Raw genomic sequence first — 27,186 nt, forward strand, 5'->3', positions numbered from 1 at the left:
ACAGTGTGCGTGCATGTGTACGCATGCATACGTGCATATGAGATGGAGAGAAAGTGTTTGTGTGTTTATCATTTCCTTTCATAGTGGGTTAATGAAAGGCAGAAAAAATTACAAGTGAAAAATGCATCTCTTACAAATAATTTACAAACACATCCCTAGGATGACCAACACATTTTGAGTGAAATTTGCTAGATGTAAACTGAAAGGGCTCAACTATGTGTGTATATTTATTCTGTGTGTGTGTGTGTGTGTGTGTGTGTGTGTGTGTGTGTGTTTACACTGCTGAACAACTGCTGCTGTTTGTCCCATAACTTGTTTGGGGCTGATGGGATCAACTGAAGCTTTGAATGTAGTACTCTAGAGTGACTAGTTTAGTTACTGAAATAAATATATTCTGAAAGGATTAAAACATATCAACCCAAGTGGAATTTGAACTGTAAAAGGAAAATGTTATTTCAAATGCTTGGTAACCTATTCAGATCCCCACCCCCACACACACACACTATATTTTCGTTTGCAGATTAAGTACAATATTGTTATATTCTAATAAACATATAGCTAAAGATTAGTGTATTGCAGGAATATACACAAAAAAGGGCACCAGTCTGACAAATAAACCATTGTTAATAAACTACTAAGTACATGTTAAAGTGTGTGGCCTAGTTGTTTGAGTATTAAGCTCTCAATCATTAGATCATTGGGTCAATTCTTGAACTTAATAGCACATTGTATCTGAACATGGCATACCATTTTGCATTGTTTCAGTCCATTAAGCTGAAAATTTACTCGGACCTCCTTCGGTCAGAGGTGACCATGGGTAGTATCCTTGCTGTTTTCAGCTCAGCTGGAGTAGCATCTCCAGTGGCTAAACAGACTTATACATGAATGACAGTGTTGAAGTTACTGTGCTACTTTGTCTGCTGCTGTGCTCATTAATCTCTTTTCTCCATGTTGGCCATTCAGCTGCAAGACTCTCCAAGGGCCTTCAAATCTCATTCTACAACATACAAGTATTACAGCTGAGGTCAATCGATGGCTCTTCTTTCAGATGCCAGCTCCCCATAGAGAATATCCTTTGGAATGCAGCCATCCTTCATGCAGTGCAGTCTGCAGTGTCGAAGCAGGGTAACCATACTGGGAAGGCTTGCATGATACAAGACCTCAATGTTGGATACTGTGTTGCCAGGAAAATAAGTACAAGTGAAAGCTGAGGAGTAAACCTAGCTAAGGACTGGTATGTCTGAAGTGTAGGAAACAGACTAATTTCATGAGTATTTTAATTTTATTTTATTCTTGTTTACCAAGGAAGAAAGTAGCACCAATAGGTAATGTTAATATTGCTAAATCTTTAATTTGAACTTTAAGTATTATGGAAAATGATTAGAACAGGATCTGATATATGCCAGTAGTGATCATTTGAAATAGAAATAAGCAAAACAAGTGAGTTACTACATTGTGTGTGTGGGTAGAGGGAGAGAGAGAAAGGTGGGGATGCTTTGATGGCGAGGAACTGGCTGAGGAGTATTCATAAGTGAAGGCAGTTTTGTGAATGTCAATGGCAACATTCTTATAGTAGTGTGACACTCAAGTGTTGAGTTGAGCTTGTTTAAAGGGGTCAGTGATTGGGATTATGATTTTATTGGTTCAACCTTGATGACTACTATCACATGGTATACACATGACAACAATAAGAGATTTTAAGGTTTTTATGCATATTTTCACTGTTTAGTAAGAATGTCTGCAAAGAAGTGCTAAAATTTCTATAGAATGAGATTCAATCCAAGTATTTTAAAATGTAAATGTACACCCAGCTGTAGAGAGTAGGTGACTTTTTCTAGGTGTTGCAAGCTAGGTGCAGCTGCATGAATGGCTGCAATATAGCTTTTAGCAAACCACTTGGGGGTTTGCCAGGTTAACCCTTTGGCATTCAGATTACTGTCAAATGTTATGCTTATTTTTTCACATTGTTTAAAATCAATCATTCATTATATTGTAGCTTCAAGATTTTGATGATGTAATTGTTTATTTTTAGAATAACATTGTAGGATAAGTGTGAGAGGCTGGATTTGATCAGTTAGACTATTTGGTGCAATCAGGCATGTAGAGGAGCAAGTCAAGAATTATAGTGTTAGTTGTAGTTAATCCCAAGTTAAACTATCAGCAAACTAATTTATAATGAAAGGTGTTCACACCATGCTCATTCTGCCTTTTTAGGTCCATAAAATGCATTAGATAAGGTATCTTAGATATGCTTAGACAAAATGAAACCAATAGCTAGATAGAGAGAAGCTAGTGTGACAGAGATAAATATGATAGAGAAATATGATTGAAAGAGAAACAAATATGATAAAGTTATGTTCTCTTGATAGAAAGGAGAATGATAATGTATTTGATATACAGGTATGGACGCCACTATTTGGCAAGGAATTTACAAATGAGTGCATGTAACCTAGGTACTTTAACTAGATCAAAGATAGTAGGTGGGTGTAAAATGTCAGTGAAAAGAGAATGTGTGTCAGTAGTAAGTGATGGGTGTGGTCAAAGTTAGAACTTGAGAGATTTCATGTCAAGTGTTATTTATGAGAAATAGAATGGGGAGTAATATATGTTCATTGATTAAGCAATGTACTTTAGTACCAATGAAATTGTCCATTTAAGTATACAGTATATAAATGTATAACATACACTAGCCATCACAATCTTAAAGAAGCCTCTATGTGATCAATCAGCTTGCTAGAACTAGCAGCCAAATTTCACTCAAATTATACCTTGTGTTTTTAAAGTTAAAAGGACACTATATGCTTGATTTGTTAAGTCAGGGTTGACCAGGAGTTACACGAGACAGCGAGTGCCTTAACTCATTGGGGTTATTGGGCACTAATGAAAATCCAACTTTAGTGAATTTAGAATGAGTCAACATACCCAGAGTTCATCATCTGACCTTTACCTCTGGAAGAGGTTTAGCCCAAGTCAATTACACAGCACTTCCACTGTTTACAGTAATAAAAGACCATTGCTAGTTAATAAGTAACTTGCCATGGACAGTGTCTCACATCTGACATTACAAACCTTTGACTATTCTTTCAACTGCTATGTGATACTACAGTGTGTGTACATGAGTAAAAGCAGGCCACAGGTATATTTGATTAAGTGATCTTTCACTCTTTTGTTCTCTATCACTCTCATAAACAATTTCTACAAACCAACCCCTTAATCCTTCATAGTCAAAAAGCCACATTTTATAACATTTAGATGTTACTATCTTATCCCTCACATGCATTCTATTAGGGACATATGGCATTACCAGCAACTATTATAATACCAAATCTACCTTAATAAATAAATGGCAGCTAAGAAATTATTTCAACTTTGTTACTTGTTCACTAGATTTCCTTCTCAAACATTCTCATGATGCTTGCCACACATATGCACGCACTTCACAATGTTTTTGAACTGTATATTATGCTCGATCATAAGCTAAAGGAAGTTATTTACCGTTCTGACTTTCAGATACCAGCAAGGCACTTAGAAATATTCTCAAAAATATTTTGTGCATACATTGTCAATTTACTTAATAACATAAAATATTTTATACCTTGTTTCTCAGTGTGTTGTGTATAAAGCAAGTTCAAGAGAAGATTGAAAAAAAAAACAAAAAAAACTAATGCTAAATAAGACTAATGGCAATCCTATTAATTTCCTACCCCCACCCACCCAACCAGACTGGTTTTGACTGACAGACCTAATTACAATGACCTCTTGTGATACCAAAAATAAACATTGCCATGCTAATATCTTACAAGAGAAAAAAATAAAACCAGTTCAAATTATTTTGTCAATCAGCAATATATCTAGTTCCATGAAGTAAGTGAAATCCAAACAAAAGTATGGCATTTTTTTGTAATTAGGTAAGTTCTCGGAGACAAGTAAATATTGTCTAGAGACAACACAATCCCACCTTCACTGAAACTGTGCTGTTTTATTCCACTCACAAAAGCTTCCAGCAAGCCAAGTCACACATCTGTTTTTTTTTTCTTTCACAGAATGCTATTTAACCAAAAAATAAAGATTAAAATAGCTGAAACAGCTATAAGATATTAATTTAAGTATGAAGCCATAGAAATAGTAATATAAGAGGAGGCATGAGATGAAGTGCTGGCTTATTTTGCTCCCAAAGTAACTTAGCAAAGAAAATAAAGTACTTCAAGCTGGATATTTGGTTGGTGATGAAAAAAGTGTTGTAGAAGGTATGGTAACTCTGAGATCATATGATGTTAGCATCACAGCAGAGGACTTGAATAAAAAAAGAATGGTGATATGTAACAACTGTAAACCAATCCAACTGATAGCATTAATGATGATGATGATGATGATGGTCACAAACTTCTATAGAGAGAGAAGTTACTGCATCACAGGCATGAAGTATAGGCAAATATAGCTGTATCACAATTAGAGCTTAGTACAAGACCTGCCTAAGGTAAGTAATTCGAAGAAAAAAAAAAAGAAAAAAAAAAGCTTGATCCAGGTGCCCAATATCTGGCATTTTAAATTTATCTTCACAAACGCGAGTAGTTGTTTAAACAGTTTTACAAAGTAAACTATCATAAGAATTGTCTTACCACAAACTTAGAACAATGCTCAGAAAGGCTTATCTACATCACAAGAGATTGTTGTAAGAAGTCAAAAGAGCAACACTTCTCAAGTACCCTACAATCAATTACTAATTAATCCTCCTATCTTTTAAAATGGTCCCCTACTCTATGTATTACAATTTATAAAAAAGATAAAACACTAAAGGGTACCATTTTAAAATGCTGAATTAAATATTAAATTGGCAACCTACTCAAGATGATTACTGAGTGACAGTTTATTTAGTAGAAAATAAAATCTAAGGCTCAGAACAGTTAAAACAAATAACTAGTAATCATATAGAGAGGTTGCTTGCACCATGTTTAATGCCTTGTTGCTTTTTAATAATACTGTCTCATCCCAATGTTTTTCTTAACCCTCAATCATATTCTAAAGGTGAATATTGCATATGATCCATTGCTTCGTTGCTGTAAGCTTGCCGAAGCATGCTCAATGTTTCTGTAGCAAACCTCCCAAGTTAAATGCAAAATTTCATGTTGGATCTTTGTTCCAACTTCCTGTCTATGACAAAATCACAGATTACAGCTTACACATGATCACAAAAATTTAATAAGTTGCAAAATAAACACAGCGATGTCAATTGGCACACTGCCCCATGAAGGTCACTGCTAGCTCTCACTGTGCATGCAACTGTGTGCTGTCAGCTGTTGGCACGCTACAGAACTAGTCTGGGAACTTTTTGATACCACCTCAAACAGTCAAAAACGTAACCATCCAGCATCAACACTTTTTCAGTTACTTTCATACCATAAGGTCTGCTTGACCAAGGGTGAGTGGTCTTAAACAATCCTCAATACATTCATCTCTCAGAAATAGGAAGCGTAAGTCATTCAATCCTTTCAAGTTAATGGGTTCAGCCCCATACTTTGCCCTTAATAAAGGAGTGGAAATGTTTGAAATTCTATTGAATTAATGTCAAGCTTTTCATTGTAGTCAAATTCCAACCCTTAATCTTCATTCAGATTTTTTTGTTATTTTTTTTTTTTTTTTTTTGGTGTAATTGTATTACAGTGATTTCAAATTTTTATAAACAAAAATTTAAGCAATGTTATAGAAATGACACTTTAAAGAGCTTGTATGGAAGGGGTTAATAGCTTGCTACAGATGTGGCAGAAAAACCAAGCTTGCAAATTAATGTCCTAAACGTGTAAACACTAGAAAATGAATCTCAAGTAAGCTTTACATGTCTCTTCACTACTTTATGATTTAAAAAGATCTTTATATCACTTTGTTCTTCAACAAAGCCATGCGATTTACAATTATCAAAACAAAGATAACATTTACAAGGAACCTAAATTTTTACCTGCTCTAGAATGATATCAACACAAAGAGATGGACAGAGAGTTTGCAAGACAGAGCGTGAGAGAGAGACAGACAGAGCGAGAGAGAGAGAGAGATAGAGTTTGCAAGAGAGTGTGCGCGAGAGAGAGAGAGATAGAGTTTGCAAGAGAGTGTGCGCGAGAGAGTGTCTTATATTTTACTTGTTTCAGTCATTTGACTGTGACCATGTTGCAGTACCACTTCAAAAGGTCTTGAGGTGAACAACCCCAGGGTTCATCTTTTGAAGCTCAGTGGGTTGGCGAAGGAGACCAATAGAAGTTCTATGTTATGAGGACGTAAACACACTAAAACTGGTCGTCAAGCTGCAGCGGTTGACAAATACAAATTTCCACACACACACAATGAGCATCCTTCAGTTTCAATCAGCAAAATCCACTTGCAAGCTTTTGGTCAGCCCAAAGATATAGAAGACACTTGGCCAAAGTATTACACAGTGGGATTGAACCCAGAACTCTGTGGTTGGGAAGCAAGCTTCTTACCACACAGCCACACCTGTGTGTGTGCGCGCGCGCGCACACACACACACACACACACACACACGTATGTTGTGTGCTGCACATTATACAATATTAAAAATTTTTTTAAATGTAAGATCATTAATTTTGCACTTTTATCAGCTTCAATATTTCTAATATGTCTTTAAGTATAAATATTCTAATTTTGTCATCTTACATTCTCAAAATTAAATGTGAAGTACATTCTGAAAGGTACACATGTATGTAAGCTAACATTAGCATACACAAATAACAAATCCACTGAGTTTAACAATCACAAAAAATGCTACAAACTTTACGTTTCTTTCATATACACTCTACTAAACCAAAACTAGCTGGGGATTACTGCTCTAGGTGCAATCATACAAAAATTATATTTATTCAGTCCATAAATGCAGTGGACTTAATTGTCTGACCTTTCATGGTCAGAAGTATCAATCCATTGATTAGTTTGTATTAGATTCAAGTGGCAGTGATGAGGTTGGAGTTACGACACTCAAGCTTTACTTAAAGAGTGTTACAATACATGAAAAGAGCTACAACAGGAATTAGTCCCCAAGTAACGAACTGTGCATCAATAATTTACCACCAACACAGTATGGTACTCAACAATACCATACTAATGTGCATACGCATACTCTTATGCTGTACAGTACAATGCTAGAAAAGAGATGACCAAGAGACATTTTACTCAGTATGAATGATAAAGCACCATCATTATTATTTAGTATCAGTTTCCTATGCTGGCATGGTTAAGACGGTTTGACTGGATCAGGTAAACCAGAGACCTGCACCAGTCTGGTTTGGATTTTTACGGTTGAATGCCCTTCCTAATGCCAACCACTTTACAGAGTGTACTGGGTGTTCTTGTATCACCGATAGTGCTTCACCAATTGGGACTTTGGTGAACAGGCTTATTACATCTAGACTCACCATCTGGTTGGATTCAATGGGGGTATCCTTGATCAATTCTGTGAAGTGGATAGTGGTGAAGCACTATCAGTGATACAAGAAAAACTAGTGACAGACACCCGTCTAAAAGAACGCACTAGTATACCAATAAGAAACTTGGAGATGTTGACCTTCTGTGTAGAAACTACCCACTTCAGTATGGACACTGATATATATCGACAAGAGGAGGGTTTAGCTATGGGTTCGCCATTATCACCAGTAATAGCCACTATATACATGGAATACTTTGAGAATTTGGCTTTAGGATCAACACCACTAAAACCAACACTATGGCTATGATATGTTGATGACACCTTTATACTCTGGCCCCACCAGGAAAATGTCCAAGTGCTGTTAGATCATGTGAACTCAAATAAAGCCATCCATAGAGTTCACAATGGAAAAGGAAAAAGACAATCAGCTGGCATTCCTGGATGTATTAATAACACGCACCAAGTATGGATTCAGGACATCTGCATACTGCAAGCTGACCTTTACTGGACGATACCTCAACTTCAATTTCCACCATCCATACAGTGTAAAGAGAGGGATTGCTCAGTGCCTAAAACATCGTGCAAAGAATAAGTAGTGATCGTGAAACACACCAAAGAAATGATCAAGCTCAATAACGATCTGTTAAGCAACAACTACCCCAAAAGTATTCTATCCACTCCAATTATGAAGAAGAAAGAGAACGAAGCCAATAAACTGTCCACAGTCTGTCTACCCTATGTGAAAGGCCTCTCGGAAAAGATATGCAGCCCATATGACATCAGGGCAGTATTCAAGAGTAATACAACACTCCACAAATATCTCTTTCGAGTAAAACCACCAATAGAAGAGAATATGACCAAAGACTGCGTGTACTCCATTCCATGCAGTTGTCGTAGGTTATACAAAGGTGAAACATGCCGCCCCTTCAAAATAAAGGTAGAGGAACATCGCAAAGCTGTGACACGAGGAGATATTGATAAATCAGGTAAAGCTGATCATGTATAGAAAAAAAATGGAGACCACCACCCCCTGTGGGATGAAGCTAAAATAATAGACAGAGAAGACCACTGGAAAATATGAAAACTAAAAGAAGCAGCACATATGCTAGGACACAACAACCTCCTAAGCAGACCAAGTGCAGATATGAGCAGCATATGGGGACCTGTATTAATGAAGGATAGAAAAATATTAGAATTATAAACCCTAAAATTCACTCCATAATTGCCCACGGACATATGGCATAGTGGTTAAGAGCGCAGGCTACTAACCCTAAGATTCCAAGTTAGATTCCAGGCAGTGATCTGAACAATAATAATAGCATCGAAAAATAACTTAGGAATGAGAACCCAGGTTCGAAATTTCCCCAAGACACCTGAAGAAGGCTGGAGGGTATATCAGCCGAAACGTTGTGTTAACAACGAACAAGATGAGGACAAATATCCGTTGAATGTAAATAATGCACTAAGTCTGTATCATAGATCTAGAGGCCAGTCTCAGGTGGGTTGGGATAAAAAAAAAAAAAAATCAGACAAAAACCCCCACTGCTCCTATACACTTACAAATGATTCAAGCAAACTTTTTAAAATGGTATATATTTTACAGTCAGACAAATTATTGAATGAATGTTTTAGTTCAGCTCCAAGAACCCCATTTTTTTTTTATCCTATAAAGGAAGATCAGAGTCAAATGAATCCATTTTATTTGTTTTTAGTTCCAAGTTAGCCTTGATCAAGCAGGTTATTGATCAAAACCATTGTGTTTGTGATCATCCTGTTTCCTGGCACCACCCCTGGATAGTGTTCTAGGACTGTAGTGTCCAAGTCATATAGAATTTGAACTTGGAACCAAGGGAAGTTTAATATATAGGTAATTAGGTAATATTATATAGGTAATTAACACTAAGTGTGAAAGTTTGGGCATATAATATATATCGAAAGTTGAATTCATATTAGAAAAAAATCATTTCTAGATTAACACTAACTTAAAAGACTTAAAATTGATTTATTACAAAATATGCATGTGCATGCAATCACACAAGATCAAACCCTCAATATGCCATTTGCAAATTGAAAGTGAATACAATAATATTTTCACCAGTTGCAAAGTCCAAGCAACACTATCTAGGAAGGGTTTTCTGTCTAACTGCTTGAATTCAGTGTAGTAGCAGTGGTAAAGAGAATCCCCTCCTTCCCACTTCCTCATTACATCACTTTAGTAATATTTTTATTTTACTATAGCAAAAAACGGCTGCACTAGAGCTCACGCGAAAAAGCAATTTATCTAATTGGTTAACAACCACTAGAGCTCATATGTGAAAGCAATTTATGTGGCTGGTTAACGCCACAAGATCTCATGTGAGAATTTGGTTGATTATCAACCATTAAAGCTGAGGTGAAGTAATCTGGTTAGCTAACAAACAGAGGTTCATGTGAAGTAAACTGGTTGGTTAACAACCACTAAAATCTCATGTGAGAGAGCAATTTATGTGTTTGGCTAAGAACCACTAGCATTTCAAATGTATCAGTTACCCAGACTAGATCAGTCACTGTACAAATTAACAGATTTATCACCAGGACTCCACAAAGATCTATTATTCAATATAAGGAATTTGGAGTACAGCTGTCATGATTCATAGTGACTTTAAGAAATAAAAGATTTTTTTTTTCTAAGAACTGAGTATATTTTTCCAATATTAGTAGAGTTTGGGCAAATCAGAAAACAACAGTCTAATACTTAGTTTGTAGCAACTTGCATGTGGAGTTAATTTTCAACCAAATTGACTTTACTGTTTATCTTGTAAGAATAGATCAAATGTTAGCTACATCCAACTTATTGTACCCACTATACTTCAAAAAGTGCATTTTGTTTGCTCATTGTACATTAATTTTTCCATGCTAGCATGAGTTAGATGAATATATTACTGAGACATTGTTTTACAGCCAGATGTTTCTGCTGTTAATCCATATTTGTTTATAAGCAAAGGATTTCTTATTCCCCAAATTTTTGAAGGTACAATGCTAATGGTTAATTTCTTGACTCGGATGCTTGTAGCTCAGCAATTTTCAGAGTAATGCATATGTAAACACACACACATCTTTTACAGCTGCCTACCAAATTTACCCATAAGGATTTGGTCAGCCCAGGAAGAAACATGCCCAAGGTGCTGCACAGTGTGATTGAACCTGAAAAGCAAACTTCTTAATCATACAGCCATGCTTGCACCTGTAGAAAAAATTCTTTTGTAATTGAAACTGACACTTGGGGTAGGCACGGTTGAGTGGTTAAGAAGTTTGCATTGCAAACTATATGGTTTCAGGTTCTGTCCGACAGCAAGGCACTTTCGATAAGTGTCTCCTACTATAGCCCCAGGATAACCAATGCCTTGTGAATGAAGTTGGGAGACAAACTGAAGAAGCTCATTGGGTGTATATATGGGTGTGTGTTCATATACCTATAACCACTTGACAACTGGTGTTATGTTTACATCCCTGTAACTTAGCAGTTCAGTAAAAGAAGACTGACAGAATAAGTACCAGACTTAAAAAGTACTGGGGTTGATCTGTTTGACTAAACCCTTCAAGGCAGGATCCTTGTATGACCACAGTCCAATGATTGAAACAAGTAGAAAGTAAGAATTGTGTGTGTGTGTGTGTGTGTGTGTGTGTGTGTGTGTGTGTGTGTGTGTGTGTGTTAGCAAAATGAAACTGTCAGCTGGTGCTTTATTTTCCTCATTCATTGAAAGTGATTATTAGCTCAGCAGCTCTAGGAACTGTTCCATCTAGTGCCCTAGAATAGATGTCCATAAAAGATGGGAGTATGGTAAGATCAGTATGATTGCCTCCATTGACCAATAAACTTTTAGTGCTTTGAACATGAGTCCTTCTGGATATGTTGTGTTTATTCTTTTAGTTGTCTCAATTTCTGATGCAAATCCAGCTCACAAGTAATGCAAATGTTTAGACACACACACAAAGTAATCTTCATTTTTTGTTTCAGACATTAGACTGCAGCCATGCTGGGGCATAACCTTGAAGAATTTGTAGTTGAAGGAATCGAACCAAGTACCTTTTTTTTTTTTTTTTTTAGTTTGGTACTTTGGGTTTCTTTCAGTTTCCATCTAGCAAATTCACTCAAGGATTTGGTTGGCCAGAGGCTATAGTAGACACTTGCCCAAGATGCCACACAATGAGACTAAACTTGGAACCATGTGGTTGGGCAACAAACATAAGTTTATGTGGTTGAAAAGCTCTATATTGCAATAAAATTACAGAATTGCCATCCACTTAAATGCAAATTAGGCATAAAATTGGAACATTTACAGTGTTTGATCTAAAATATATGAAAGTTTGTCTTCATGAGAAAGAAAAAAAATTAAATTTATGGTCCTATATCTAACTATCCAGGAATTAAAACATATCAAAACCCAATAAGGCTTTAAAAAATCAATGGCCTTATAAGGCTGAGAATCAATTACTGAATAGAATAAGTATATTGAGGAATTTCTCTTAAATGTCCAGATGCTCATTCTTCAGTTAGGTATATTTAAATTAAATATCCTGTTCGGAATGACTATAAAAACACTTGCAGTGAAGTAGGTCATCACAATTCATGGACCAATAATATGACAAAGCCTATCCAATCTATATGAAGACAAAATGAAAGAAACTAATAAAGCCCATAAAAGAAAATGTAGAAAGATGTTACATCTAGAATGAAAGAAGCAAGAGGAAGGGAGAGTGAGAGAGGGGGGAGCTTGTGCATAATTTAATTGCACAAATGTATAAATAATTAGATGAAAAAAATGGTGTGTATATGTGCATGTGCTAACTAGAGTTGTAATCTAATAGTTGTAAAAGCCTACTCAGATTTAGATTTACTGCATACTAGAATTTAATAATATATCAAATTCAAAAATATAAAATTGCACTCACTCTCACACAATTATTACAACTAAAGTTACAAATTTCAATGGCGGAAAGAGGAAGACATGCAGCATAATGTCTTATATTAAAAACTGAAAATTTCACAAGCATTAAGAGAGCTTCAGATAAGTTGCTTGTTCTAATGATCAATCTAACACCATAACAGCTTTAAAATGGAGACCATCTGTTTTTTTTAAAAAAGGTTTCAACTTAAACATCGATCACATTAAAGATGGTTGTTAATTATTCTAAATTTTCAAAGGGTGTGGCTTTAAGCATTGTTCAATTTTCCTCTAATTACCAGTGAAGGAATGAGCTGCTTCATATTGCAGATGAAAAAAAAGACCTCATTCTGAATGCCTGTAGTCAGCTGAAGAAGAAAAAAAAAGTTCCACACAGCACTGAGGCAATGACCTCATTAAAAGAGCCATTTTCCATTGGAGATTTCCTCCTCTGGGTCTCACTACTTTTGTCAAGTCATTCCACTGCCGTCTTAAATATACTGTTATTCACTCTGTAATAAGTCTACATATCACTAACAATAACTACTAAAATATGTCAGTCTTAGACTTAAAAAAAAAAAAAAAGACTCTTCCAAGGTGGGAGGGTATGCGTGTTTCTCTCCCTCTCTACAAATAGTACCACTTCTGTTATTTCTAAATTCTACTAATATAGTATTGAAACCCAAGATCATTAATCTGGTTCATATCATTACATTTGTCGAAGTCAGATGTCCTGATGGCCAAAAATCTTCAGCAAATTTTACTACCCTGATTCAACAAAATCTCCAAATTAGTTTTGTTTAGGATAACAAAGCCATTTTCTGTAAGCCATAAACTATTAATTCTTTACTTCAATTCCAATATACTTAGTTTATTAAAACTAAATTTAGGATTTTGAAATAATGCAAACTGAAATAATGGCCATGGAAAATTAATCAAAAACATCATCAGTAGCCCCAATCAAACACAGAATTTTAACTTAACCATCAACATCTATATATTATGTATACATAGAAATGTAACACTTTTAGAGAAAATATATGACCCCCTCAGATTTCTGTATACTTGTTCTAGATCGAAAATAAAAAAAAGCTATAAAAAATTTCAGATACTAATAATCATATAATGTATGAGCTAATATATGAATAAATAATGGTACTGTTCATTTTCAGTTGTTTTTCCATGCTAGCATGGGTTAGACAAATGTTATAGAGGAATTGTTTAACCCTTACTTGTTTTTCAAGTAAAGAATCTCTTATTTCATGTATCTTTTGAATGTAGGAAGCAAGTAGATCATTTCTTGAAAGAGCAGTGACAACAACAACTGCTCATATCAAGCAACTATCAAAGAGTAGCAAATGTAAACACACACAAAATGGGCTTCTTTTAGTTTCTTTTAGTTTCTACCAAACATATTTACAAGGGTTTGGTTGGCCTCCAGGGCTATTGTAGAAGACACTTGCATTGAGTGCTGCACAGTGAGATTAAACCAGAAGTTGTGGTTGGGAAGAGAATTTCAGTCAAAATAAATTGAAAATAGATTGACCCAAAAACGAATCAAGGAATGCATATCAAAATAAAAATACAAAGATTTTCTTACCCATGAGATACAATTAAGAATCTGTGAGATAAATGAATGTATACACATACACACAGAAAAGAAATGCTCCACACTTCAGATTTATTTATAATACATAGTGTTCTTTATGGCAACTACAAGAGTATATAAACGAGCCTGCTTTGAGTAAATATCTCATTTATCATCTCACTGATGAAGTGAATTTTTTTAAAACATGCATTTATCTCACATAAACACTTGGGTTGAGAATGAAAAATAAAACTTTTGATATGATTTACTTTGTCTATTCCATTCACATTATATATACACACACACACACATATAATTACATAAATAAACCCAATTATCAGTCTAGCCACACATTAAGTTTATTTCGCTCTTTCCACAGACATTGCACAAATATACATTCTCAATATATTTACTGAACATTTACAGGTATAACTTCAATTGCAACATTTAAATTTTATATCCAAAATTGGGAAGGTCTCATTACAGAGAATTCTATCATTAAGGAGTGTTTGTGCAAATATCTCTTTGTAGTCTTACTGCTGAAATAAACTGAGTTGCTTTTTGCATGCATTTCTCTCATAGAAACATAGTTGTGTCCAAAGTTTAAAATATATTTTTAATCTTTTTCTACTAGTTTTCTTGACAGAAGCCAAGCTGGGACACAGATTTCAATAGTTTAGTCATATTCATCCTCCCAACAGGACTTATTTCATCAACATTTTTTCTCAACTTACTAAATTACACATTTTGAAAACAACACTTATCTAAATACAGATACACACACATATGAACTTCTGTATAGAGTCCATTTACCAAATTCCACTCACAAATTACTACTCAATCCAAAGCTCTAGCAGATGCCTTTCAGTGAAATTGAACTAACATAACTGCAATATCAGTGATAGGTAAATTGTATTTGTTAATGTTGGACATTTGTCTAATCTGACGATTTTGCAATTCCTGTTGTCCATGAGGCAAACATACACAAATTCCTTGGGCTTCTCAGGTTGTAGCTAAAGACTATGAATTAGGTGGTAGCATTGTCTTAGAATTTTATAAATTATGTTTTATGGTACTCTGTAAATTTCCAGCAGTCTTATAGATTACTAATCAACCATGGAATTTTCATGAACACTCATTACATCAAATTTTGTTCCATAGTTAAAGGATTACATACATAGACTGTAGCAAAGTAAAACAATTATATAAAGGGTAAAGGACCCCTTTGGTCATGGATAACCATGGGACTGCACCTAGAAAGTTACCCTCCAAGGCATAATCCAGGCAAGGTTGTTTAGGGAAGATCAGCAGTCGCCCATGCATACCAGCCTCCCCTCTCCACACCACCAATGTTATCCAAAGGAAAGGCAAAAGCCAACACAGCTTAGCACTAGTAATGTTGCAACTCATTTCTACAGCTGAGTGAACTGGAGCAATGTGACAAAGTTTCTTGCTCAAGAACACAACACACAGCCTGGTCCAGGAATTGAACTCACTACCTCATGATTGTGCTCTGGACTGGAGGAATTGTTAAGGCATTGAACCAAACGCTTTGCTATATTTGTTCCAACTCTTATGTTCAGAGTTCAAATCATGCTGAAGTCAAGTGCTTTTAATCTTTCTGAGATCAATTCAGTGTGACTTACATAATTAACTGCTTCCACCCAACAAATTTGAGGCCATGTGCCTTATGAAATGAAGGTGTAAGAAAAAAAAAAAAAGCCTAATCTACACCAACATAGAATAATCTATTATATATATATCATCATCATCAATATCGTTTAATGTCTGCTTTCCAAGCTGACATGGGTTGGATAGTTTGACTGAGGACTGGCAAGCCACAAGGCTGCACCAGGCTCCAATCTGATCTGGCAAGGTTTCTACAGCTGGATGCCTTCCCTAACGCCAACCACTCAAAGTGTAGTGGGTGCTTTTTACGTGCTACCGGCACGGGGGCCAGTCAGGTGGCACTGGCATCAACCACATTTGAGTGGTGCTTTTTATGTGCCAGTGGCATCAGTCATGACTATGATTTCGCTCAACTCATCAGGTCTTCTCAAGCACAGCATAACTGCACAACAAATGAAGATTATGCAACACTGGCATCAGCCATGATCTCGCTTGACTTGCCAGGTCTTCTCAACCACAGCATATCTCCATGGGTCTCGGATGCTTTCCATTGCCTCTGTGAGGCCCAACGTTTGAAGGTCGTGCTTTACCTCATCCCATGTCTTCTTGGGTCTACCTCTTCCACAGGTTCCTTCCACTGTTAGGGTGTGACACTTTTTCACACAGCTGTCCTCATCCATACACAAAACATGATCATACCAGCACAGTCATCTCTCTTGCACACCACATCTGATGCTTTTTGTGTCCAACTTTTCTCTCAGTGCTAACACTCTGTTGTATATGCACACTGACATTACACATCCAGCAGAGCATACTAGCTTCATTTTTTTCAAGCCTGTGCATGTCCTCAGCAGTCACAGCACATATTTCACTGCTGTGTAGCATGGGTGTTTGCGCACAAGCATCATACAGTATCTTTCACTCTGAGCGAGAGGCCCTTTGTTACCAGCAGAGGTAGGAGCTCCCTGAACTTTGCCCAGGCTATTCTTATTTTGGCAGCTACACTCTCAGAGCATCCACCCTTGCTACTGGCTTGGTCACCTAGGAAACGGAAGCTATCAACTACTTCTAGTTTTCCCCCCTGGCATGTGATAAATATATATATATATATATATATATATATTTTCACACACACACACACACATATTATATACACCTTTAGCTATTCTGGGGTGTGCTTTCAAGTGATTTAGACAATCATATCAACCCAGTATTAGCTCTTGTTCACTATTTACTTGGCCCATCTCTCTAGATCAAGTCAACTGAACACAAAATGAAGAACGGATAGAGGTAGGTCAAATCAAATCTGCTAATTCTAGCTATGAAAGAATCCAACAAATTTGCAAACTTAAAACCAAAGCTGTTACAATTCTCCTTCATATATTATCTTTAAATGTATGTTACATGATTATATATCTAATTAGTGTTTTCCATCTAGCAAGTGCTCATGATAACCACCTAATTATAATTATCAGTTAGGTTGAGCAAGGCAACAATGTTGCTTCAGGGGATAAATGTATTGCTAGATGAAGGTCAAGCTTCAGAAGGCCACATGTTTAAGTGGGGTTTGTAAAGTGATCACAGTGCTATCTTGACTTACAAGTGTCCCAACTAACAAGTTTTTCGAGATATGAGCCGTCTCTCAGCTGATTTTTTGCTTTGAGTTGCGAGCCAGCTTCTGACACCCCACCGCTATGAATGCCATAGGTAGACAGACATGTATGTTAGCAAGTGCAAAGATCATTAGTAGATCAATAGCTAGACATACATGAGCGTTAGCAAGTGCGAAGATCACTAGTGGATCATTAGCTAGATGGGTGGTAAAATGCTTACTAAGCAGTTGCAGGATACAGAAGCATAAGTGTTGTGCTCGCAATTATTTTGCAAAACTTCATTTTTCCAACCATGGGTCCAAATAAAGTGAGTGTGAAGGACGGTGGTGAGAAGAAGCGGATGATGGGCATTGAATTAAAGAAAGAAATTATTGAAAAACATGACCAAGGTAGACTTGGCAAAGCAGTACAAGCATAGCACTTCCATGATCTGCACCATACTGAAGCAGACAGAATTGATAAAGGCTATAATGCCAGCCAGGGGGTGGGGCAGAGCAGATTAATGGCATTTCAATTCATTTCTATGGAGAAAATTGATTTGACATACGAGTAATATGAGTTACAAGCTCCGTCACAAATTAAACTCCTAAGTCAAGGCACCACTGTACTTCAAAAATCCGAAAACCTTTTGCCAGCCTTTGACATGATTCACAAATATTATCTGTGGAGACATTAAAATCAGTTGTAAAACGATAAAGCTCCAACTTGTAAAAAAAAGAATAAGTTAATTTGCAAAAAAGGAGGGGAAAAAAATTGAAGGAAAAGGTTGAGGAGGAGGGACTGAAAAGCCTGAACAATCAAGAGAGTAGAATATACAGAAAATATTGGAATTATGAAGTGGGTTTTTTTTGTTTTTTTTTTCAAGATTAAGACAGAACCAAGTATGGTTGTAGTCTTTGTCTAGCCTGTCTGTGTTATAAAACATAATTGAATATCTGACCAGGTAAACTATTGTTAGCATAGCAATGTTCTGAGACTTAAATCAAAAGATGCTCACTGCAGAGTAATCCAGTAATGCAGCCACCTGACAATGTGGGATGACCCCTAACATTGACCCCTAACAATGAGCAGGTTGCTCTATTTAAAGGATTGTAGAGATCTTAATGCTACATTAATCTCTTCAACTTAATAACTTGAATATTTCCTGCACCTTCTATTCTCTCTTTGTATAATTTCTTTTTAAACAATATGCTTGTGAGTTCAAACCTTGCCCACATCCAATTTTCATTCAGCATTTTGAGATCAACTATATACCACCGAAGGTGGAACTACTGCAAGGCCACTAATCCAATGATAAACTAGTAAGAGAATAGTATAACTACTTTGAAAAGCAAATGAGGTTTATATGAAAACATCCAATTCATTTTAGATTTGTTAAACAAACAAGGGATCTACAGATAAATTAGGTAAAGTATATGCAAAATGGAAGTGAGCTCATTTGCCACAACTAGAATAAGAGTTAACTGATTAAACATTTTTAAATTAGAAATTATCTTTGATCTCAGTGCCATAATATCAAACAGTTCCAGAGATTATTCCAGTGTGCCTGCAATACAGATAAACCAGTCATTCTTTACATCAGGATTAATAGTTTTGCAAAACTGTTTGATGTATACTTAGCAGTGTGACACCAAACTCACTCACAATTATATTCAACACATTCTCCCAGTTATATATCTAATCTATTGTAATTCATTTATATTTCAATGTTATATAACATTTCTCCATAAAGCAACTTTCATAGAGAAATTCTTGCATAATAAATAACAGTTTGTAACAGTGGGATTGATGGCATTATTTCAAGCACTATTGAGAGAGAGAATGCGTGTGGAGTGGAGTCCATCCTTGTAGTGATATTACATGATTGTAGTACACAAGAACCACTGTTTGTTTCCAGTCTTCTGTGAAAAGTAACTGGCCATGGAAACAGATGAGGGCTGGAGAAAGAAAGGGCATCTGGGCATTGAAAAAATCTACCTCAACAAATCCTGTTCAATCCATACAAGCAAGGAAAAGTGGACATTAAAGTGATGGCGATGATCAAATATCCTATGGACACATATTCCTCAGCTTTGTAGATTACTGAGAATTGGAGACAGATCTTTGATAAAGACTGGCTGAAATTTAAACTCACAGCATCAACTGTCACCTACAAGTTGTTTGCAAAATAACACAAATAGTCAAATAGTTTTAGTCTTTCTATTGTTCACTTGACTATAACAGGAGAAATTTAAAAATAGAAATTCCTCTTAAAGAAGGGATGCACATATGACTGCAGTGTAGTGTGCTTATATTTGCTAAATGTCTAAACATGCTTAACCCTAAATCAGTCAAATGTAACACAAAGGATGTGATCAAATGTGACAAAGTATTGAGCATCATTTGTTAAAACAGTTCAATAGAGTCAATGGGTGAGACGCACTGATCCTTCAAAATCAATCTGATTTTGGATGATCAGTGTGCCCTGTACCACTTAAGCTTTCTTGCTAAGAAGATGCATAGAAACAATATTGGTTTCAAATTTTGGAACAAGGCCAGCAATTTTGGTGGATGGGAGTAAATCAATTACATCAACCCCAGTGCTCAACTTGTACTTATTTTATCAACTCTGAAAGGATGAAAGGTAAAGTTGACCTAGGCAGAATTTGAACTCAGAATGTAAGGAAGGAAAGAAATGCCACTAAGCATTTTGCCCAGCATGCTGGTGATTCTGCCAGCTTGCCACCTTACATAGAAATATAATATTAGAAATTATTTATCTACAAATAGCACATGGAGTCACAAAATTTGACCTCAATTTGACATGTTAATCTTTGTACTAGTCACCATAATCAGCAGCTGTGGAACTACAGCATAAAAGATTTACAGCACCAATAGTATCTTTCACTTATTTCAGTCATTAGACTATGGCCATGCCAGGGTACTGCCTTGAATTCTTTTTAGGCCTTGTACTTATTCTATCAGTGTCTTTTGCCAAACCACTAAGTCATGTGGACATAAATACATCAATACCAGTTGTCAAGCAGCAAAGGAAGGAGAGTCACATACACACACACAAATTTCCAGCTACCAAATCCACTCACAAGGCTTTGAGCAGTCTGAGCTATAGCAGAAGACACTTGGCCAAGGTGCCATGCAGTGGGACTAAACTCAGAATCATATGGTTGTAAAGCAAACCTCTTAGCAATCACACCTGTATCTATATATAAAAGGTTGAAAATATGTTCAAAAGATGTTTTCAACAAACAACCTTGACTGGCAAAAGAAAAAGACTGAACCAGATTCAAGGTGGTGCTAAACTGTTTGAGACTGGAAATTAGTATTGTCTTATTGACAAAGTGTTTACTGGAAATTAATTCAATTCCAACACTGCAGTTGAAAGTCTAAGATACTGCCTCCACTAATAACACCAAATGTAACTTATTAATACATAAAACAATTTTTCTCAAGCCAACAAGAAGGCTTATACAAGGTCACTGCCTGCTAGATATAGCAGTCAAGCCTCTCAAAACACTATTGTATTTACAAAAAAAGAATAAAGCAATACTGGGGGCTAAACAGCAAATTCTTTCTCCACTAAAAATATGGGCTCCAAACCAAGGGATAATGTAAATTTAAGAAAAAGATATGTTTTATAGATATATATGAAGGATTGGTAGAATTATAGACAACTGAAAAAGTATTTGCATATTCAGTGTTCAAACCCAGCTCAATTTAATAAAACAAATATTTTATCCAACAGGAATTAATAGACATTGTTAGCAAGAGTGTGTGTAGTACAAGGACATCTAAACACTCAGCTTTCAGTAATTTAGATATAATAAATGTCAGAAGACTTTAAACTTTGAACATCTAAATACAAAAGAAACTGAAAATTTATATCTTATTATTTTTAATAGTTTCACTTATAGGGTTGTGGCCATGGTGGACCATCACCTTGAAGAGTTTTAGTCAAAACAAATGGACCCAGTCTGGTACTTATTCTATCAGCCTCTTTTACCAGACCACTACAGTACATGGATGTAAACAAGTCAACACCAGTTGTCCAGCAGTGTTAAGAGGGCAAACAGATATATTTTTTCAGTTTTGATATTTCAAAAATGATAAAATGGATATTTTCACATTGCTGTCTTGACAGATATAACAGAACCATATTACCAATCAATAAGTCAAAGGCATAACCTGCAAGTCCCAGTTTCAGAGTTCTGGAGATGTCAACCGCAGAAACAAACCATACTTTGTAGACTTAAATAGCAGGCGTACATAGCAGTAACTTGAGAAATTTGACAGAAACTCAAAAGTAACACATTTGGTAAGCAAAGAATTGCTGCAAATTTAGTAACATAGCAAAACTTGACGAAGAAGTTACTGAGGAGGATCACTATTAGAGTTTTGCTAAACTCCCAGCAACTCAAACTATTCTCTATCTCTCTCTCATATACACACACACAGCATAAAGCAAAGAAGAATTTTACTGGCTAGTATTGATTGGCACAAATATGGATGTAGACAGTTGCATACAGAAGTGCTGATCACTTCAAGTGGATGAACTTGTGGAAGAGGGAGACCAAGAAAGACATGGGATGAAATATTGAGGGCCAATCTTAGCCTTACGATGGAGGTGTCTAAGGACCGAGATATCTGGTGTATTGCTGTACTCAAGAAGACCCATCTACCACAGCAGAATTGATACTGGTACTGGTACCACATATGAAGAAGAAAAAAAACACCTCGCACACTCTGTGGAATGGTTGGCATTAAGGGCATCCAGTCATAGAAATCATGCCAGAACAGACAATAGAGTCTGGTGTGGCCCTTAGCCATACCAGTTCCAGTCAAACTGTTCAACCCAGGCCAGCATGGAAAACAGATGTTAAATGATAATGACTTCTGTAGAGCAGAAAGAAAGATCATCCTAGTCTTTTCTTTGAAAGACAGTTATACATCAACTGTAGGGTACATAAGAATTGGAATGAATTTGGTAAAGCATTCCCGATAATACTATTTCAGAGAATCTTTTAGTTCACCTTGAACAAACCTAAAGTAAATAGTCATTCCTTGTTTGGTTATTAAGTGTACATGTATGCTATATTCTTAAATTTTGTTTCTAATAAAGCAGACAGCCCCTAGGAAACAAAGTTACTTTATTCAGATTTACATAATTGAATCTTTTATTTTACTATGCCTGTGTGTCTTTGAGTGTAACATTTGTGAGTAGAATGTGCATTTAACTCTTTTATATTTAAACTGGCTATAATATTGTTTCATGATCAAACTGGCCGGATGTGGCCTTTCACACCAATCCCACAATATCATTCTAAAACTTAACAGTTACTTCACCAAAATAATGCACGATTAATTCAAAACAATGTGAATAAATAAGCATTACTTTTGACAATAATGTGAATGCTAAAGAGCTAAACTTTTCATTGGTCTTCAATTAGGAATAATTTTATTAAAAAAAAAAAATTCACATTCGCAATCCATTTCCACAACTGTCTAACCCCTAGCACAAAATATGGAGAATATTGAACACACACTACAAGGTGAATTGGCAGAGTCATTATAGCATTGGACAGAATGCTTCATAGGATTTGTTCCAACATTGTGAATCAGAGTTCAAATCCTGCTATGGTTAATTTTACCTTTTAATTCTTTCAGCAGTCAAGAAAAAACAAAAGTATCAATCCAGAGCAGTGAAATGGAACAACTGTGGTATTTATTCTGGCTTTTGTATTCAAATCCCACCTTGGTCTAGTTGGGTGGTAGATATAATCCATTGCCTGGTTTAACATCACCAGGGTGCTTCTAGCACCATTCGGACCAGGTCTGGTTTGAGACCGCTCCTCTCACTCAATTCCCATCCACAAATCTCAGAGACCGTGAAAAGGATTGTGGGTAATGCTCAAACCTTCTGATTAAATGATTAAAATCAAAAATTCTAAGATTGTGAACTTGTGTATGCACACACACTTTCAAATTGACCTTTTTTATTGCAGAGACCATGATGCCCAAAGAGTTGATATATGATATATAGGCACAGATGTGGCTGTGTGGTCAGAAGCTTGCTTCCCAGCTTTATGTTTCTGGGTTCAGTCTCACTGTGTGGCACCTTGGGTAAGTATCTCCTACTATAGCCTCAGGCCAACCAAAGCCTTGTGAGCGGATTCAGTAGATGGAAACTAAGGGGTGGGGGTGGTGCATATGTGTTTGTCCCAACACCGCTTGACAACCGGTGTATTTATGTCCCTGTAACTTAGCAGTTCAGGAAAAGAGACTAATAGAAATAAGTACCAGGCTTAACAAAAAGTACTGAAGTTGATTCATTGGACTGAAAAATTCAAGGCGGTGCTCCAGTATGGCCAGTGTCTAATGACTGAAACAAGTAAAAGATAAAGCATACGTATATTTTTTTACATTATGATTGATATGCACATTTTAAAGCAATCAGTCATCATCTATTCAAGAAAACTTCTATTACACCAAAAAAAAAAAACAATCCTCTCACAATATATCTGGCCTTGATCAATAAATGCAACCCAATAGCTGACTGACAGTAATAACTATGGAGGCACAGGTTAAAGCTTAACTGTATTCAAAGATTCAGATAACACAGATGATGTTGATGTGCAGAAAAGTATTTTAAATAAGACAATTCAAGACCTACATTTAAAAGCCATAAACAACAGAAAATTGGTTTCAAATAAATCTGTATTTTAAACTTTCAAACTGATGTAGAAATCACTACCGAGTTTCGTTTTTCTCCCTTTTTATATCAACATAAGATTCAGTTTCAATTCGTAAAAAATTTCCTGAACCTATATTGTTTTACAAAGTATTCCATTCTAACTAAACACAAAAAAGTACAAATATCTAAAGAAAAAAAAACAACATCCCCACCCCCCACATTCACACAGTCTCGTTCATGCTGTAATTTTTCTCCCAGTATATATCTTTACTGAGAAATTCCAACCACTGTATTTATAAGCTAGTTTAAATTATTGGTCTTCGAAAGGGAAATCTAGTATTTATGAATATAGTGGCTTGGCAGGCAGTAACCTATTTGTAATTTTGTGTGCGTGCGTGCGTGCGTGCGAGAGCGAGAGAGAGAGAGAGAGAGAGAGAGAGAGAGAGAGAGAAAGAGAGAGAGAGAGAGAGAGAGAAAGAGAGAGAGAGAGAGAGAAACAGAATGAAAATAAAGACAGAATGAAAATAGAGAGAGAGAGAGAGACAATGAAAATAGAGAGAGAATGAAAATAGAGAGAGAACGAAAATAGAAAGAGAACGAAAATAGAAAGAGAACGAAAATAGAGAGAGAACGAAAATAGAGAGAGAACGAAAATAGAGAGAGAACGAAAATAGAGAGAGAATGAAAATAGAGAGAGAGAGAGAATGAAAATAGAGAGAGAGAGAGAGAGACAGAATGAAAATAGAGAGAGAGAGAGACAGAATGAAAACAAATAGAGAGGCAGAATGAAAATAGAGAGAGAGAGACAGAATGAAAATAGAGAGAGAGAGAGAGAGAGACAGAATGAAAAAAGAGAGAGAGAGAGAGAGAGACAGAATGAAAATAGAGAGAGAGAGAGAGAGAGACAGAATGAAAATAGAGAGAGAGAGAGAGACAGAATGAAAATAGAGAGAGAGAGAGAACAAAAATAAAGGGAAGGAGAAGAAAAATAGAGAGGGAGAAGAATAAAATGCAGGTATTAATAATGCTGCTCGGAGTCGACCACTGTCAGTGGAAGAAACACGACAAGTTCTCAAGACAGCTGTCAAGGACTGAGACTTGCATTATTAGCAGGAGGCCAGACCAGGCGGTGTGTGAATAACCAGCATAAAGACATAACGATATCAGGGTGGAAATAGAATGGAAGAAGGGAGATGGAAAGAAAGAGAGTACGTAATATAATAATCAGATGGAAAAGAGTAATAATATACAGCAACTACCTTCAGAAAGAGAGTGAGAGGTGGGGGTTAGAAGAAGAGCGAGATGAATGTGTACGATGACTATTATTATTATTCCTTATTTTGTTTAAAGGCACAGGACTTCGGTATTCAGGGAAGAAAGCGAAATGGGATCGTGTGACAAATCATGATTTTAATAACAGGTACGTTGACTCAGCACCGAAAGGACATCAGTGTCAAAAATACATTTACAGACAGACGCGTGCGCACGCACACATGCTTTGAATAATGACCACGATGGGAGTGGGAGAAATAAAAGGTTACTATGTAGTTTAACTGCGAGAATTGAAAACCGAAAACGAAAGCGTATCCTCTTCATTTCAAATAGTTACAAACATTAAAAATAATTTACTATTCAAACAAATTTAGATAGATTGGCTGTTTACTGGGTCAAAAGATATAAGTTGACATATATACACACACAAAAAAAAAAAAAAAATTACTTTCTTTCAATTTCCGCAGTTCAAATTATAACATAACCCAAATAAATCTAAAATAAACACCATCTTAAAGTAGAATGAATTTGTTTTCTCTTTCTTTTTTTTCTTTTTCTTTTTTAAGTTACAATCAGATATGAAGAGAAATGAAGTTGACGGCATTCGTTACTTTACCGAAACGGAAATACTGGAAGTCAACGAAATTGGGAGTCTGTTTCAACACTAGAGTTCACAACAACAATAATGCTACGATTACAAAGATTCAAAAGACAGAAAAGAAAAAAAGAAATGTCTCCGTACAAGATAACCGATGCTACTAACCGTTTTTAAATAACCAACAACTGGTCAGACATTTTGGCAGCAAATCTTCAGTGTGACACAGAACCAGCAACCATGGTAATAGGAAGTGTCGAGTTGTTAGAGCATATAAGGCGAGAAGGAGAGAGTACTGCTTGATACTCCTGGTCTCTGTGTGTGTTTAGTATAATGTGGAACAATAAATATTCCTATGCACTGAGCTACCTTCATTAACATCGGTTGATGTTTTCCCCTTAAAACGCTTAATTAAACACCACCTAATGTTTGTAAGATTAATTTGAATAAAACGTTTCCCGTCTATCTTTTAAAATGTATTTTAGAGGTTTTATATATAAATATATATAGAGATATATGAGAGAGAGAGAAAGGAAGAGAGGACAAGTGCTTTTTAAACATGTCGAGAGAAACAAAATCATTCATAACATTTCTACTCACAAAAGACAAAAATAACAACACTGACCTCACTAAACATTCTAAATTCATTACGGAAAGATGTGGGCGAAATATGACAGTTTTCCATTCACATAAGCACTCAAGCCGGTTTTTACACACACACATTACAATATGTGTATGTATAATTATAAATACAACTATTGAATATTACACATACATAACGTAATATACATTGTATGTAACAGATAATATATAAAATAAAAATGTCACTCCATATGATTTACATGAGTAATATTATATGTGTGTGTACGAGATAATATATATAACATATATAAGATGTTACATAATATATACCATACACACATCAAATCATACAGAATATCTTACGTTCATATAATGAACTGTAAGTTAACATCCAACTAATGCCAGCATGAATGATGGACATTAAAAAGAGTGATGAGAAAAGGTATCTATATATCTATTCGATTGGAGCCTGGTGCAGCCTCCTGGCTTGCCAGTTCTCAGTCAAAACGTCCAACCCATGCCAGCATGGAAAGCAGACACTAAACGATGATACACACACACAAATTGTGGTTTCCCAACCATGGGGTTTTGGGTTCAGTTCTACAGTGTAGCAACTTGGGCAAGTGCGCTTTACTATAGCTCTAAGCTGACCAGTCTTACTTGAGAGTTTAGTATACAGGAACTGCACGTGTACATGTGTGTAGATATGAATATGTATGTGTGTGTGCACGCACGCCTGGGTGCATGTATGTGAAGACCCTTGTCTTGACATTATATAGTTGTAAACGACTGTCACCACCTTTTAAGCAGTATCATTTATTTCCAATATTCTTGGAAAAATATGTTGCTAGGAAACCAATGAGGA

General features: G+C 35.9%; 1 protein-coding gene and 2 long non-coding RNA genes across 6 annotated transcripts in view; 2 read left to right on the top strand and 1 right to left on the bottom strand.

Annotated features, from left to right (window-relative positions):
* LOC106880241 (uncharacterized) overlaps positions 1-27,186 on the bottom strand; it is a 57,993-nt gene that overhangs the window by 13,990 nt on the left and 16,817 nt on the right. Inside the window, exon 1 of one of the 4 annotated variants that reach the window (XM_014931354.3) lies at positions 25,908-26,144. The exons of the other annotated variants lie outside the window; for them this stretch is intronic. The gene's annotated coding sequence lies outside the window, so the exon portion shown is untranslated. Of the gene's footprint in view, positions 1-25,907; positions 26,145-27,186 lie in introns of those variants that run through there. 4 annotated transcript variants of the gene reach the window in all.
* On the top strand, positions 1,281-15,911 carry LOC149133266 (uncharacterized). The gene is made up of 3 exons (XR_016243651.1): positions 1,281-6,051; positions 6,089-11,011; positions 11,053-15,911. It is a non-coding gene; the product is annotated as an uncharacterized LOC149133266 (long non-coding RNA).
* LOC149133267 (uncharacterized) lies at positions 17,902-25,844 on the top strand. Its single transcript, XR_016243650.1, has 2 exons — positions 17,902-25,292; positions 25,711-25,844. It is a non-coding gene; the product is annotated as an uncharacterized LOC149133267 (long non-coding RNA).

Source organism: Octopus bimaculoides, chromosome 11 (assembly GCF_046866305.1).
Source record: "Octopus bimaculoides isolate indiv1 chromosome 11, ASM4686630v1, whole genome shotgun sequence".
NCBI lineage: Eukaryota > Metazoa > Mollusca > Cephalopoda > Octopoda > Octopodidae > Octopus > Octopus bimaculoides.